Source organism: Dendrobium catenatum, unplaced genomic scaffold (genome assembly GCF_001605985.2).
Source record: "Dendrobium catenatum unplaced genomic scaffold, ASM160598v2 fragScaff_scaffold_900, whole genome shotgun sequence".
NCBI lineage: Eukaryota > Viridiplantae > Streptophyta > Magnoliopsida > Asparagales > Orchidaceae > Dendrobium > Dendrobium catenatum.
The window spans coordinates 16,344-30,490 of record NW_021319362.1 but is presented as its reverse complement, the minus strand read 5'-3'; positions in this window follow the sequence as shown (position 1 = coordinate 30,490).

Sequence of the window (14,147 nt, the reverse complement as noted above, 5' to 3'; positions counted from 1 at the left end):
TAACACAAATATGACTATTATGACTAACTATTTCAACTTCTTTAACCCTCCTCAACCTCCTCCAGATCAAGGTCCTTCAGAGTGATGATTGTACTTCTTTATGATTCTCTCTACCAAACGTGATGTGATGTATTTGTTAGATGTTATTTTTTATATTTTATGTCATGTTATGGGATGTTAGTCTTATTGTGATGTTTTGTGTTGTTAGTTTATGTTTTTGTATTTTGAAAAATGTGCTTGTTGATATCATTCGTACTTGATGTAATTTTATCTTGCTTTTATTTTATTTTGAAATGTGTGTTAGCCTATACGATCATCCTTAAAATATTTGATCTTAAAAGTGCTATAAATTGAATTGTAATTCAAAATTAAATTCATTAGAAAATCTAATTTTTCAAAAATTTAAGTTGTGATTATAACTTGATCTAGTTAAGAATGTCAATCTCATGTCTCTTGTTAGACTAACAAAATTTTCATATTATTATTGTAATTATGATATTTTCTTATTTTTATATTTCTTTTATCAATATAAATATTATTATACTTAAAAAAATTTGAGATTTTAGATTATTGGTTTTAGAAAGATCGAGAATACACTTGAAAATATACAAATATACCAAAATCAAAAGAATGCGCAATAGTTCGCAATTTAAAAAAGAGGCACAAAATAAGCCCACAAGTAAAAAAATGCACAAAATATGCCACAGATATTGGAAAGATGCGCAAAGCGCCACAAGTGGTATTTGTTCTAATAAATTTTTTGCTTAATCTTTCAATCTTTCAATTCAAATTAATCTTTTGTTCGATTTTATTTGGTATTGAAATTTGAAATATACAAATTTTACATTCATCTACTTTATAATGATTTTATTTATCTTATTGTCAAAATTGACTCATGATTTTGATAATTTCTTTTTTATTATCTATGTTATATCTCTTCTTAAATCATATGAATCATTTTATTTATCTAATGACCTTTAATTTTATTTGTAAATATATCTCAATCTCTTTCAAGGATCAATTATCAAAGGCTTTTCATATGACTTCTAATATTTCTTTTTTTTGTTCTTTTTATTCTTCTCTTTTTGCTGTTGTAAAAAATGGGGAGAAATATTATTCATTTATTTTATCATTGCATTTGTGTTTAAGTGATTGTGTGTTATTCAAGTGATTATGTGTTAAAAATTTTAAAACAAAAAAATTTTATTTTATGTTCAAATGCCCCTTATTCTCACATGCTTATTAATTCAGGGGGAGTTTATGAGATACTTAGGAATTTAAAAATTATACAAATAATAATTATTTTGCCATCATAAAAAGGGAGGAGATTGTTAAGAGAGTTGCTACTTAGCTTTTACATATTTTATATTCTTACAACTAATTATTTTGATGATTTTAAATATTATTGTTTTGATTACTTAATTTCTACTAATATATTTTAGAAGAATTATTGTTTGGCTCTTGTGTGTACTAACATTTCAGAAAAATCAAATTCCATATTAGTGAACTTTAAATATTATATGACTATACTATTTTGTAATTTGGAGTCTATATTTTATTCATTTTGAGTCAGATAAAGTGTGATTGTAATTGAGTAACTTAGTACACACACACTAGGGGAGATCTTTAAAAGACAAAATTTCTCATACTGATCGTACGGGATGAATCATGTTCGTACGGGATGATCAGGTCAGTTATACCCCTCAGAGAGCAATGGAATGAATGGAAAGTGAAGAAAAATTTTCTAAGTCCTGATCGTCTGGACGAATTTACCCATTCATCCCTGGACGATGTCCTCTGATTTCTCACTTTGAACTGTTCATCCAGACGAAAAGTCCCATTCGTCCCTGGATGATATCCTCTGATTTCTCACTTTACACTATTCATCCAAATAAAATGTCTCATTCGTCCCTGAACGATGTCCGCTGATTTCTCACCTTGAACTATTCGTCCAGACGAAATGTCCCATTCATCCCTAGAAGATGTTCTTTGATTTCTCATATTGAACTGTTTGTCTAGATGAAATGTCTCATTCATCCCTGGACGATGTTCTCTATTTTTTAAAATTAATAGTTCGTTTAGACGATTCTGCCCATTCATCCCAGGACAATTTCTTCTGTTCCTTAACCTTGTGGACCGTCCTGCATTTATCTTTCAACAAAGCTTGAAAATAACTGTTCGTACCGGACGAACTATGTTTGTAAGGGATGATGATTGGGTACGAAGTAATTTTATACCAATGCATATTGAGTTTGTACGTAATAGTTTTTACACTGTTCGTACGTACGAATTACGATCGTACGAGACGATCAAGTACGTATATATTTGAAAAATTACAGTTTTTGGATGATTTTTCATGTCTTTCATATAAAAGGTCCACTTAAAACTATATTATAATCTTTTTGTCCATTGGTCTTCGTGCAAACTGAAGGGAGATTAAAGGAGAGAGTGTGAGAGATTGTTTGAAGGAGAGTTCTAATTACTAGAGCATGAAGGGTTCACTTGGTACTCATAGGTAAAAATCTCCAATTATGAATTGTGATTACTTCAGTCTTTTCTCTCGTCCTTCTAGATTTCTCGAGAGAATATCTTTCAAGAATATAAGGTTCTCTGCCGACACTTGGTGAAATGTGAAAGGACGGAAGATTCTCTGCCTACACTTGGAGAGTGTGAACAGCGGGAAGGTTCTCTGCCTACACTTAGAGAGTGTGAACAGCGGGAAGGTTCTCTGCCTGCACTTAGATAGTGTGAACAGTGTGAAGGTTCTCTGCCTACACTTGAAGAGTGTGAACAGCGGGAGGTACTTTGCCTACACTTGGAGGGTGTAAAAGGACAACGGTTCTCTACCGCACCAATTAGTGGTGGAAGAGAGTTTTTGTGAAGGTTTCTCTGCCTTGTTGTGGGGGCAAAAGGAGAGACACTAATTGGTAATAGTGCAATGCCTAAAGTACGAGACTTCAGGGAGTTGATGTAGGTCGCGTTTGACCGAACCACTATAAATCTTGTATATTTTTATTTTTCTGCTGCCTTTTTTACTTTACTATTTCTGTGTGATTTGTGGTTAAAAAATCTTTTTAAAAAATTTATCATAAGTTTTTTTTATCGGTTTAAAATTTAAGAGGAAATTTTTTTAAATTACCAATTCACCCCCCCCCATTTTTAAATTGCCAATTCACCCCCCTCTCGGTTAGCCGCTGGGACATAAGCTTAGGTCTAACAACCTAATTCATATTTAACAAGTTTCAACACTTTCGACTAATGAAAATGAGTACATTGCCTTAGGAAGTTGTGTGGCCTAAGTCCTTTGGTTGAAGCAATAAATTCTGGATTTAGGATTTTCTATAGGCACAATTTCAATCCTTTGTGATAATATTAGTGTCATATACATCTCTAAGAATCCTATCCAACATTCAAGGACCAAACACATTGATATAAAGCATCACTTTATTAGAGATCATGTGACCAAATGAGATATTGAGTTACTCCATGTGACAACTGAGAATCAATTGGTTGACATTTTTACTAACCACTGGCTTTTGACACTTTCAGCATCTTAAGGACCAGATTGGGTGTGATTGACATAAATGCATGAACATGATGTTTACTGAATTTTAAATTTTCTTTTTTGTTTTTCTTTTTTTCTTTTGTTTATTTCACTTTGTTTGTTTTACTTTTTACTAGCTTTTGTTTCTTTTTATTTTTATTTATATTATTTTAGTTTTTCTTTTTTTGTGATCACTATTGAAATGATATTTATGACATGCTTTTATTTTTAATTTTTTTTAATTTGTAGTCAATGTTTTACATCTCTTAATCTGTTAAAAGGAGAAAATATCGTTGATTGTTTATCTTCCTCTAACCTTTTTTAGAGGTGTAATTTTCTTTTCTAAATAAAAGTCTATCTCAAATGAACAACTAAACTTTGAGATTAAGATCTTTTATATCTTGCTATAGTAATCTATCTTATATTTATAATGTTCAAAGTCTTTATATTACTTTCAAGTTTTCTCATCATCATATCCTTGCATTTATTATATGGTTTTGATTCTATTTTGTGATTTGTTATTTCATATATTAGAGAGTGATTTTTTTTTCTAATATATGGAAGATACATTCACAACTGGGAGTATTTAAGAGTTTTGAAAAGGGATATAGCCTACAAATAAAAAAAGTAGTCAATGACGTCAAATTAAAAGATGCGCAATGACGTCAAATTGAGAATTATACATAAAGTGTATAAAAAATCAAAAGATTTGCAAAGTGTGCCATTCAATTGATAAGAGACATAAAATGAGCCCACCAAAAGTAAGTTTTCTTCTCTTTCAAACTTTTAAAACTTAGAAGAATTTATGTATCACTTGATATTTTCAAATACTTGATTTCAAGTTTTATGATTGTGACAAATTACTTTATTACATTGTTTTATAAGATATTTTATTGAAACTAAGTCTTTAATAGATCTCTCTTTCTTATCCAATTGGTTTTTCTGAGTTAGGTATTTTGTTTACAAAGATGATTTTTCCCTGAGAGAAGTCTGAGCTACGGTTACTCGGATCGGATATTCTATCGATTTCAAATTTTGACGATGTTAACTCATTGGTCTTACAAGTATTTAAAATCAATCACATGGAGACATTATCATATTCTAACTTTGATTAAAAAAAAAAAATTGCTTTTATTCTTCTTTTCTTTTCTTATTTTTCCTCCTTTTTTGTGATGTCAAAAGGGGGAGTAATGTTTTGAGTAATTTTTTATTTTATTTAAGTTATTTTTTATTTTATTTAGGTGTGATTGTTTGTTTATTTTCCATCATCAAATGAGGAGAGATTACTGCAAATTTGATTTTAGGGAATAGAATTTTGATGACAGTAAACACTTCTATTTCTCTATGACTTGTTGACCTGCTGAAATGAAACTAAAAAAAGAAAGAAATTTCAAATCTTACCTACTCCCCGTTGAGGACATGATGCACGTCGTTCATTTGCACGTCGCGCACGACTTCCTTCCATGTCGCTTGTAGAACGATGTCTCTTCACGCACGAGCGATCCCGTCGTTAAAATGAGTCCGAGCTCCAATTCGTGCTGGCTCTCTTTCTCCCGCACACGATCCCGAGCTCTCCCTCACGCTTGATCGCCCTCCCTCTGCAACTCACGCTCCCAATCTTCTCCGCTACCACGCGATTCCTCTCTCCCTCTCTGACTCCTAGGGCTATTCGACCTTGCTCCTTCGGTCGATGTTCCCTTTCAGGTCAGATCGGAAGTTACGTGTTTTGATCAGAGGTGACACCTGAGCTCACTTGCGGTGAAGATAACTTTCTCCCTTGCGTCTCTTCTCCGCCTCCTCCCTGGACGTTCGACTTCGCTCCTCCTCCGACGTCGTCCCTGCTTGCCAGATCGGAAGTTAGACATTTTTTTTTATCAGAGGCAACAACGCGAGCCTGCTTGCTGTGGAGGAACTTTCTCTCTTTCGAGCTGTTTCTTCGGCTCCTTGGCTGTCCGACATCGCTCCTTTGACGACTTCCTTCTTGCTCGATTGGAAGTTAACATTTTGATCGGAAGCATCAACGGGAGCTCACTACTGTGTAGGTAACTTTCTCCTTACCGCACGCTTCTTTGGTCGAATCCTCTTACCTCGGCATGCATGTCGAGTCGATGGTCTGCCTATACATGCTTTTCTCTAGCATGGTGGGAGGGGCAACCGGCGTGACACCCACGACAAGATAGGCGAGCGACCCTCTGTTCCAAAATGTTCTCAACGTTCGTTGCGCACCGGCAAATCACCTATACATGTTTTTCTCTAGCGTGGTGGGATAGGAATCCGGTGTGACACCTACGATGAGACCAGGATATTCATAAGTACCCGCTTGCGGGGTAACAACTACTTTTCTTGCAACAGGTATCGAAGACCCGTACACACCTTTCTCTGGCGTGGTGGGGACAAAGACTTTACACGGTCGCGGTGTCCTCGTAAGAGGGCACCTACCATATACGTTTCTCTAGCGTGGCGGGAAAGGCACAGTTTTCCATCATTTTCACCTAAACGGGGGAGACGCCAGTAGGCTGCCAAAATTTCGGGTGAAATATTGCTACACTGACCTGTTTGAACTCAAAAGAACAAAGCTTAACTCCAATGAACTATGGACTTGTGGACCATCGAATTTGATTGAATACGAGCAGAGGATCAGAATAAAAAAAAACTCAAATGATTAATAAAGATCAAATTCAAATAAAATAAAATCAAAATTGGAACTCAAATCCAAAGCAATTCGAATATATAATTGAACTCTCAAGGACTCTAGAAGACTTTTAACAGAATATGAACATGCAATTGAAATCAAAGGACTGTAGGGGGCTTAAACAAAACTATAACATCAAACAAAGACTTTGATTTGGATTGGATCTGGATCCGAACATAACATTTGAACTTGGGCTACACAACATTAAGTGGGGGTTGTGGACTCGATGAACCCGAGTCTAAATGAAACTTAGTTCGGACCAGCATTCAAGAAGACAAACGAGTTCCAAGTACAATCTACTTGTAAAAAGAAGAGAAGCAATAATTTCTGTTTGTAAGCTATAGCACGAACTCCTACAACAATCCCCACAATGCCTGTTGATTGAGATGGCAATACGGGAAACCAATAGTGGAGGACCATCCTCTACAAATAAATGCAATCCAACAACAACCACCTGAGATTATTGAAAGGGTGGATAAGGTGCGGATACAATGAGTCTTCTACAAATACCTTCAGGAGGTCGTAGTTGATACATCGATCCCGTGCAAATTGATACTTGTGGATAACAACAGTGGGCATGTCATAAGCACCTCAGGAGGTTGTAGTGAATACTGGGCACAAGTATAAGTATCTCTAACGATGATCCCAACGAGGTCAAACAAGTACAATCAAACCACCTGAGATTGGTGAAAGGTGGATACGATACTGATGTAAATGACCCTTCTACAAACACTTCCAGGAGGTTGTAGTGAATACTGCGGTCCCCTGCAAATGGATACTTATGGATAACAACAGTGGATATGTAGTAGGTACAATAAACCACTGCGGGCATAAGTACAAGCATCACCTACGACAGTGGTGATCAAAGTGCTGTTAGTGTACCGGGTAAAAAGACAACCCGATGTACGGAAAAGAATACCCCGTGACAGAAGGGAGGAAAGTTCAAACAAATTAGAACTAAACTTCCTGGTGTTCCAAAGTTTCTTCATTGTCCCATCCTAAGGAAGAAAACAATTCTAATGTCTACAAATACTGAAAATAACGGTCTGCTACACCAAAGATTCTGAAAGGAGTTCTTTCCAAATCAGCAGTTATGGACTCCAAATTTCAAGAAAATCACACCCCCAGTGAATAAGAAAGGGGGAGTCAATATCAAAATGAGGAGATGCCTCCTAACATCAAGACCACAACGCCACCGGATCTGTAATACTTATAGAAGCAGACATAAGGTGTCTACAAATACTTTCAAAATACCCCTGCACATACACCGTAGCTTGTATACACATAGGTAAAAGGGGTATGTCAAATCAGTATAAAAATCACCCACATGGGCCCCGGCGAGCGTGTTATTGGTACACACGTGACGTCTAGGGATGCTGTGCGGGTCAACAAGTGAATTCAAGTTCGAATCCGATCCTTCTATACGAGTCAACAGAAGTCGACAGGATTCGAACCGTCAAATAAATATACAGTTGTGGGGATCGATGTATTTACTTCAATACATTCATATTAGGCCTTCAAGACCTATAATCAAGAAAATTCATAAATAAGGGCACAAAGCCTATGAAACCTGATCCCCCTATCGTTAAGTTGATAGTGTCGACAAGGTTCAACCAAATGGAAATGACCTCAAGTATACCCCGATGATGGTCGTGTTGAACGCTAATCTCAACCGGAGGGGTTCACAAATATTTCCAAATGACTATTAAATTTTCAAATGTCTTCCAAACTCTACCCACAAAATCCAAAATCAATCCCAAAATCTCAAATATTTAAAATTGAAATTATCCATCAATCACTTAAAGTAAAATCCATCCACCCTCCGCAACAGTTTGCTGAGGTGGACAAATTCAAATATAACTTTAGCTTACTTAGAGCCAAATGCCTAGTCAAAAATATCACAAGGATCCATTCTCAAAATAATCTCCTGCAAGTAAGGATGTGGTACGTGTCCTCTAACCGGTGGTTTTGCCGCCAAATGGCACCGCAGGATAAACGATTATGATGACCCAGGGCCCTCTGAACCGAGTGGTTTTGCTGCCAAATGGCACCACGAAATATCGGTTATGGCCAAAGGCAATACGCTCCTTATTGGCATCAAATCCTTGAGATATGTATCAATAGGATATGATTGATAGGGCACAAAGCCCCCTATCAGCTAAGGTGGATTCAAATTTATCCCCTTAGACAAACATTTGCCCCAGGTCTACAAGGTCCCCTTGGACGAAGCAACCCATGGTTGCCGACAAGGATCCTTCTGTCAGGTTGGGTCGACTACCTCCTCTGACTAAGTAGACCAAGGACCACAATGGCCCGAGACGACATAACCATGGGATCTTTATCGGGCCCATTATCCATTCCCCCTCCATTCTCTTTAAGTACAAGATGGTGAAATTTTTATTTTAAATATAAAATCTTCCAACCCAAAATCCAAAAACCCAACTCTTCAATTTCCCAAATCCAAACTTTTCAAATTCCTATGCCCATTGCTGCTACTATATGCTTGGTACTACGTATCTATGGATACAACATATCTGATTGATGACTAGCCTTAATCGAAAGTTCTCTCTCGTGATCGGGAGGGGTAATTAACTATAGGGGCTTGCGCATAAAGGAAACCAGAACTCAGATCATAAAGTCCTCACAAAATGAGGGTGAAATCTCTAGGAAGTGTCTTATCTACAAACCTATATGCCTTCCAAAATTTACCCCGAAACTTATTCGTTAAAACTCCCTCCCCGAATAAAAAGAAAAGCGGAGCGGAGGCCGGGGCAGAATTTTTGGAGCCCATAGATTTTTGGCGACTCCGCTGAGGAATGGTTTCTCTTTCCATATCTAGCTTGTCACTAAAAGGCTATAGTAGCAAGCAAATCAAATTTTAAATTTTCTAAAAATGAATCTTTTAAATAAGATCAATGAAAGTTCAATCTGCAGGGTTTTTAATTCTATGCAAATTTCCTGCTTCTGTTGTTTGTTCTGCGTTATTTCTATTTTATGAAAGTGTGGGGGTGATGTATCAATTTTGATCACTAACCCCAGCCTTTCATTTATGGAGAATGGAAATGCAGGACACCCCGATGACTGTCTAACTGGGATGAGGAGCTAGGATTCAACTAGCAAATGCTGTCGTAGAGACTGGAAACACTGGAGCCACCATCCACTTTGGTGGACTCGAATTTTCAGCAGCCACTACAAAGGCTGCAGCCGTCCCTGTATACGGTGTCAACTCTGAACAATTTTTTGAAAGGTCCCACTCTATAAGGACTACCGCCAGAGGCGCTGTCTAAGGAAGAACTTCTGTGTTTGAAAGACTATCCCAACTTGAGACCCTTACTGCAAAAAGGGTTATTGATGGAAGAAAAATTTCTGTGGTGACTGCAAACACCACTACCCTGCCTAGAGAGACTGTTGCATCTGGGAGGTATGACACTGAAACTTTCTCATCTGGAGGATAGCTCAATAGAAGGCAGAGGAGGAAGAGAAATACAGAGCTACGTGCTCAGCAGTTACCTGTACCAGTCAATCCCTCCAATCTGCCAGCACAAGAACCAAAAATTAATATTCCCACTCAAAACAGGTTTTCTAACATGAAGTGGATAAAAAGAAACAGCTCTACTGGAGAGCTAAAGAAATCATTCTATGAGCGTCGACTTGAACCTCCAACCGCTCAGAAGATAAGAGAGCCCGAACGCCTATCTGCCCGGGTGCACCGAGTACTGAATACAATTAAAGAAAGAGGGCTGATGAAGAAAAAATTCCAGCGGCCATTGATTGTTGAGGCCCAAAGAACTCCTCCAAGAGATAGGCTATCATCTGTTATGATAGTTGAAAGAAGAAATTACCGACAACAAGCTATACACGGTGAATATCGGGGCGTGACACTTGTACCCCGTGTCTAAAAATCTGCCTTCGAAAGGTCCCGGTGGAAAAGCAAACAAGTATGGAGGCCTAAGCCTTGAAAAGAAGAGTTGATTGAAGAAAGAATTAGTTCGGGTGTGACATATGGAGCTGTCTTCCGGAGATCCGCCCTACTAATAGAACTCGTCAGAAATGGGTCCAACAGAAGGCCCATAATGATAATTATAGTGACGGTCGACATTCTGGAGAGTCTTCTAGGAGATCCCGTCATTTACCTCTTCCAGTTAAGGAAGAAGTTCAATTCGATCATAGCCCGCAGATCGAAGAAGTAATCATCCAAGCCAAGAACTTGAACTTCAGTGGCGACGCCGCTCAAAAATTCAAGTACAAGAAGATGAAGAAGAATATGGCAATGAAGACACTATGGAGATCGATGTGGTTAGTATGGTCAGCCACACTGATATGGAAGATGATGATGGTGATGAAGACAACCAAGAATCACAGCCCCGTACACGTACTTATCATCGTCGTCATAGGGCTCGATCTATCGCCAATCGAAGTGCTCGTTCCTCAGAAGAAGGAGAAGAAGAGGAAGAAGTTGGAGAAAATCCTTTCACTGGTGAAAACATCACACTCGCAGATATGCGGCGACAAATGAGACAACATATGTGAAAGAAAGATAGAGAAATTTCTCAGATAAATGATAAAATGACTGAGATGATGACTCAGATGACAACAATGATGGAGATGATGTAGAAGACCACTACTGTGGGTCCTGCACCGGCTCAACCTATCGATCAAGCTGCTAATACTCAAAATCTCTAAGCGCCTCAAGCCTCAGGAGTGAAAGGTGTACCTGAAGATGGAGATAGAAATGATGATCCAACCCGCCAGTGCACTCCCCAAATGTGGCAAATGCCTCTGAACCTGTAACTGCATCACGGCTGGAAGGCTTAATTAGTGAAAAGATCAAGGCCATTATAGCTGCTGAACAGGCAGAGAAGTTGGTAGGGAAAGGTCCCCCATACCCAGTAGAGTACGATTATATGCCCTATCTAAAGGGATATTCTGTACCGAAGTTTAACATCTTCGATGGAAATAAAAATCCCAGGCAGCATCTCACATAATTCAAAGCTACAAGTTGGAACACAGGGGGTAATGATGCTCTGCTATTCAGGCAATTCGTAAGCAGCTTGAGTGGAATTGCTTTCGAATGATATGCCAAATTGCCAAATAATTCTCTAAAGACCTTCGCAGAATTAGAGGTATTATTCGTGAAAAGGTTTGCCAGTGCAATAGAGAAGACTACCATTGCTGATCTTGCCCTTGATAAAAGGAGAAAAGATGAATCAGTGACGAGGCATGTAACACGCTGGTGCAATCTCAGCATGAAGTGTGAGCAGCAGCTGGAAGAAGAACATGCAGTTCAACTGTTGATGGGGAACATTGATGATAAAATGCCACCCTTCTTATGCATGGCTTCTATTACTACCTTTCAAGATCTATTGGACAGGATGGCAAAATTTGAAAAGTAGAACTTGTCAAAGTTAGAAAGTCTCCCTGATAAACTCAAAAAAGCTAAAGCTACTGATGCTAGAAAGAATGAGGTCTACTCTGCATTCCCTCCCAGGCCTGATAAAGGTAAACGGGTGTTGTATAATGTGGATAAAGGAAAGAAGCCTACACAGTATGAGGAAAAACCAAAACAGGCTTACGATCCAATCCCTCAACCAAAATTGATTCTTGGAGGAAATGATAAACCTCGAGCCTTTCCCGCTGGAGGAGAGCGCCAAAGGAAAATCACAGGAACTGGTGATAGAAAGTTCCCTTCCCTGAAGGAGAAAATGAATAAAGAATATTCATTCAAGAGGGAGAGTGTCGCCAAGCTATTCCGACAAGCACTCAAGAATGGTCTAGAATTGCTAGAATGAAAAAGACCTGATGAGTCTAAACACAATGGCAACCCAAACTACTGCCCATATCATCGGGTAGTTAGTCATACAGTTGAAGATTGCTATGTCTTCGAAGATTGGCTAGAAAAGATGTACAAGAGGGGAGAATTGACATTATCAGATAATGTGTTAGTTCGTCCCAGAAAGGAATCCACCCGGGTAGTCACGTCCTCTTCTGTGCTCCTGCCTAAAGAAACAACAACAAAAGAACCTATTAAAAAGGAATAATGGGAAATCGTGGTTTCTAAGAAGACAATAAAGATGCTGAAACAGCTTGAAGGAGTTCCGGGTGTCAAATGGAAATCTCCTACTAAACCAGTACTAAATTTAAAGTGGTTGCCTGCATCACAGACATCCACCTCTAAACAACAATCTGGTTAAGCTAGCTCATCAAAGTCTAGAAAGCTAAAGTCAAAGTCTTCCAAGAAGAAATCCAAGCTGAGGAAGACTATGGTAAAGAGGACTGCAACTCAAAAGGCTATTGATAGTCTAGGTGAATATTACCAGACTACCAAGAGGCCTATTAAGCTCGGTGATTTTATGAAAGAGCTTAAAATAGATGAAAAGGAAGAAGAAGCTGAGGCCGAATCCCTTCCTATAGAGACATACCGAGTCATCTTTACGACATCAAAAATAACAAAAAGGGAGAAATACGCTGAAGAAGTGGCCCCTGAATTCTGTTTGATGGTGTCATCAATTGAATACAGTTTAGAAGAAGATCTATGTTTTCCAGAGGATGAATATTCAGACCCAAGCGTAGTATCGCAAATGAAGCAGGTGAAACTGGTAGACGATTCCGAGTCCACAGGCGAATCTCCAGACGTGACAATGGCTAACTCTGAAGAGAATGCTTCATCAAACAAGTCTGAATCAGATGAGGTGGCTCAGGTGCAGCTAAAAAGTGGTAAAGTACTGCCACCTCCACTAAAGAAAGGAGCTCATAACAAAGATAAAGGAAAAGAGATAGTTATCAATGAAGATATTATCTCTGAGGACTCCAGGATGAAAGATACTTCATCCAAGGGGATAAATTATAATATCTTATCCCATTTGAGAAAGATCCCAGTGTAACTCAGCATATATGATGCTCTCTTAATGTCTAAAGACCTTCGAGAGACTTTAATTCAAGCTCTCAAGGGCCCCAAAAGATATGAGGCATATTTTGCTGAGCGCAACTTGACGGAAGTCTTGCAAGCTCGAAATGAGCCCCTCATCACCTTTGCTGAGGATGATATGATGCTTGGAACGGCAGATCACAACCGCCCTTTGTATGTTACGGCAGAGAGCTTATGATGATCAGTCGAATTTTGGTCAATCCTGGATCTTCCATAAATCTCATGAGCTTGAAAGCACTGAGATATCTCTATCTCGATGTGGAGCATCTTGGCCAAGATAAACTGATGGTGCATGGCTTCAATTAGAAAGGGCAGAAAACCCTTGGACATATATAAGCTATGTTCCATGTCGTTGATGCGGACACTTCATTTAAGGCGCTACTAGGTCGACCATGGTTTCACGAATATGGCGTTGTCCCTTCAACATTACACCAGTGTATGAAGTATCTCAGGGAAGGAGAATAATTCAGAATCTCTGGTGATATCCAATCCTTTGCAGTACATGAAGTAACAATATATGAAGATGTTAGGTACTTCGTGCAAAAGAAGCAAAAGCCCTTGAGTTCTCTTGAGACTAGGGCATCAAATTCAAAGGCTGCAAAGCGACCTGAACGGGAAGGTGAGAAGAAGCGTGTAGGAAGAAAGAAGGCAACGCCGACTCTTCCCAAATCACCAACTATTCCCAAAGAAAGGAAACATGTGCCTCACTTAGGGAGTGATACAGAAGAAGATGATATCGTCCCTACAAAATCTCGAAAAGCATGTCAGTTCAGAAACGAATGGAGTATGGAGATTGAATTTTCAAATGATGATTATGACTATGACTCAATCTACATGAATACGGTGCAAAATGTGTTCTCTAGAAGAATAGACAGCCTATCAATCTCAGATAGTGTATTCGTAGTTACACGTACCCCCCTACAACACTTCAAGGAAATCATTTCACGTGAGGTATGTTGAGTCCAGTAATTAGGTTGTTAAGCCTA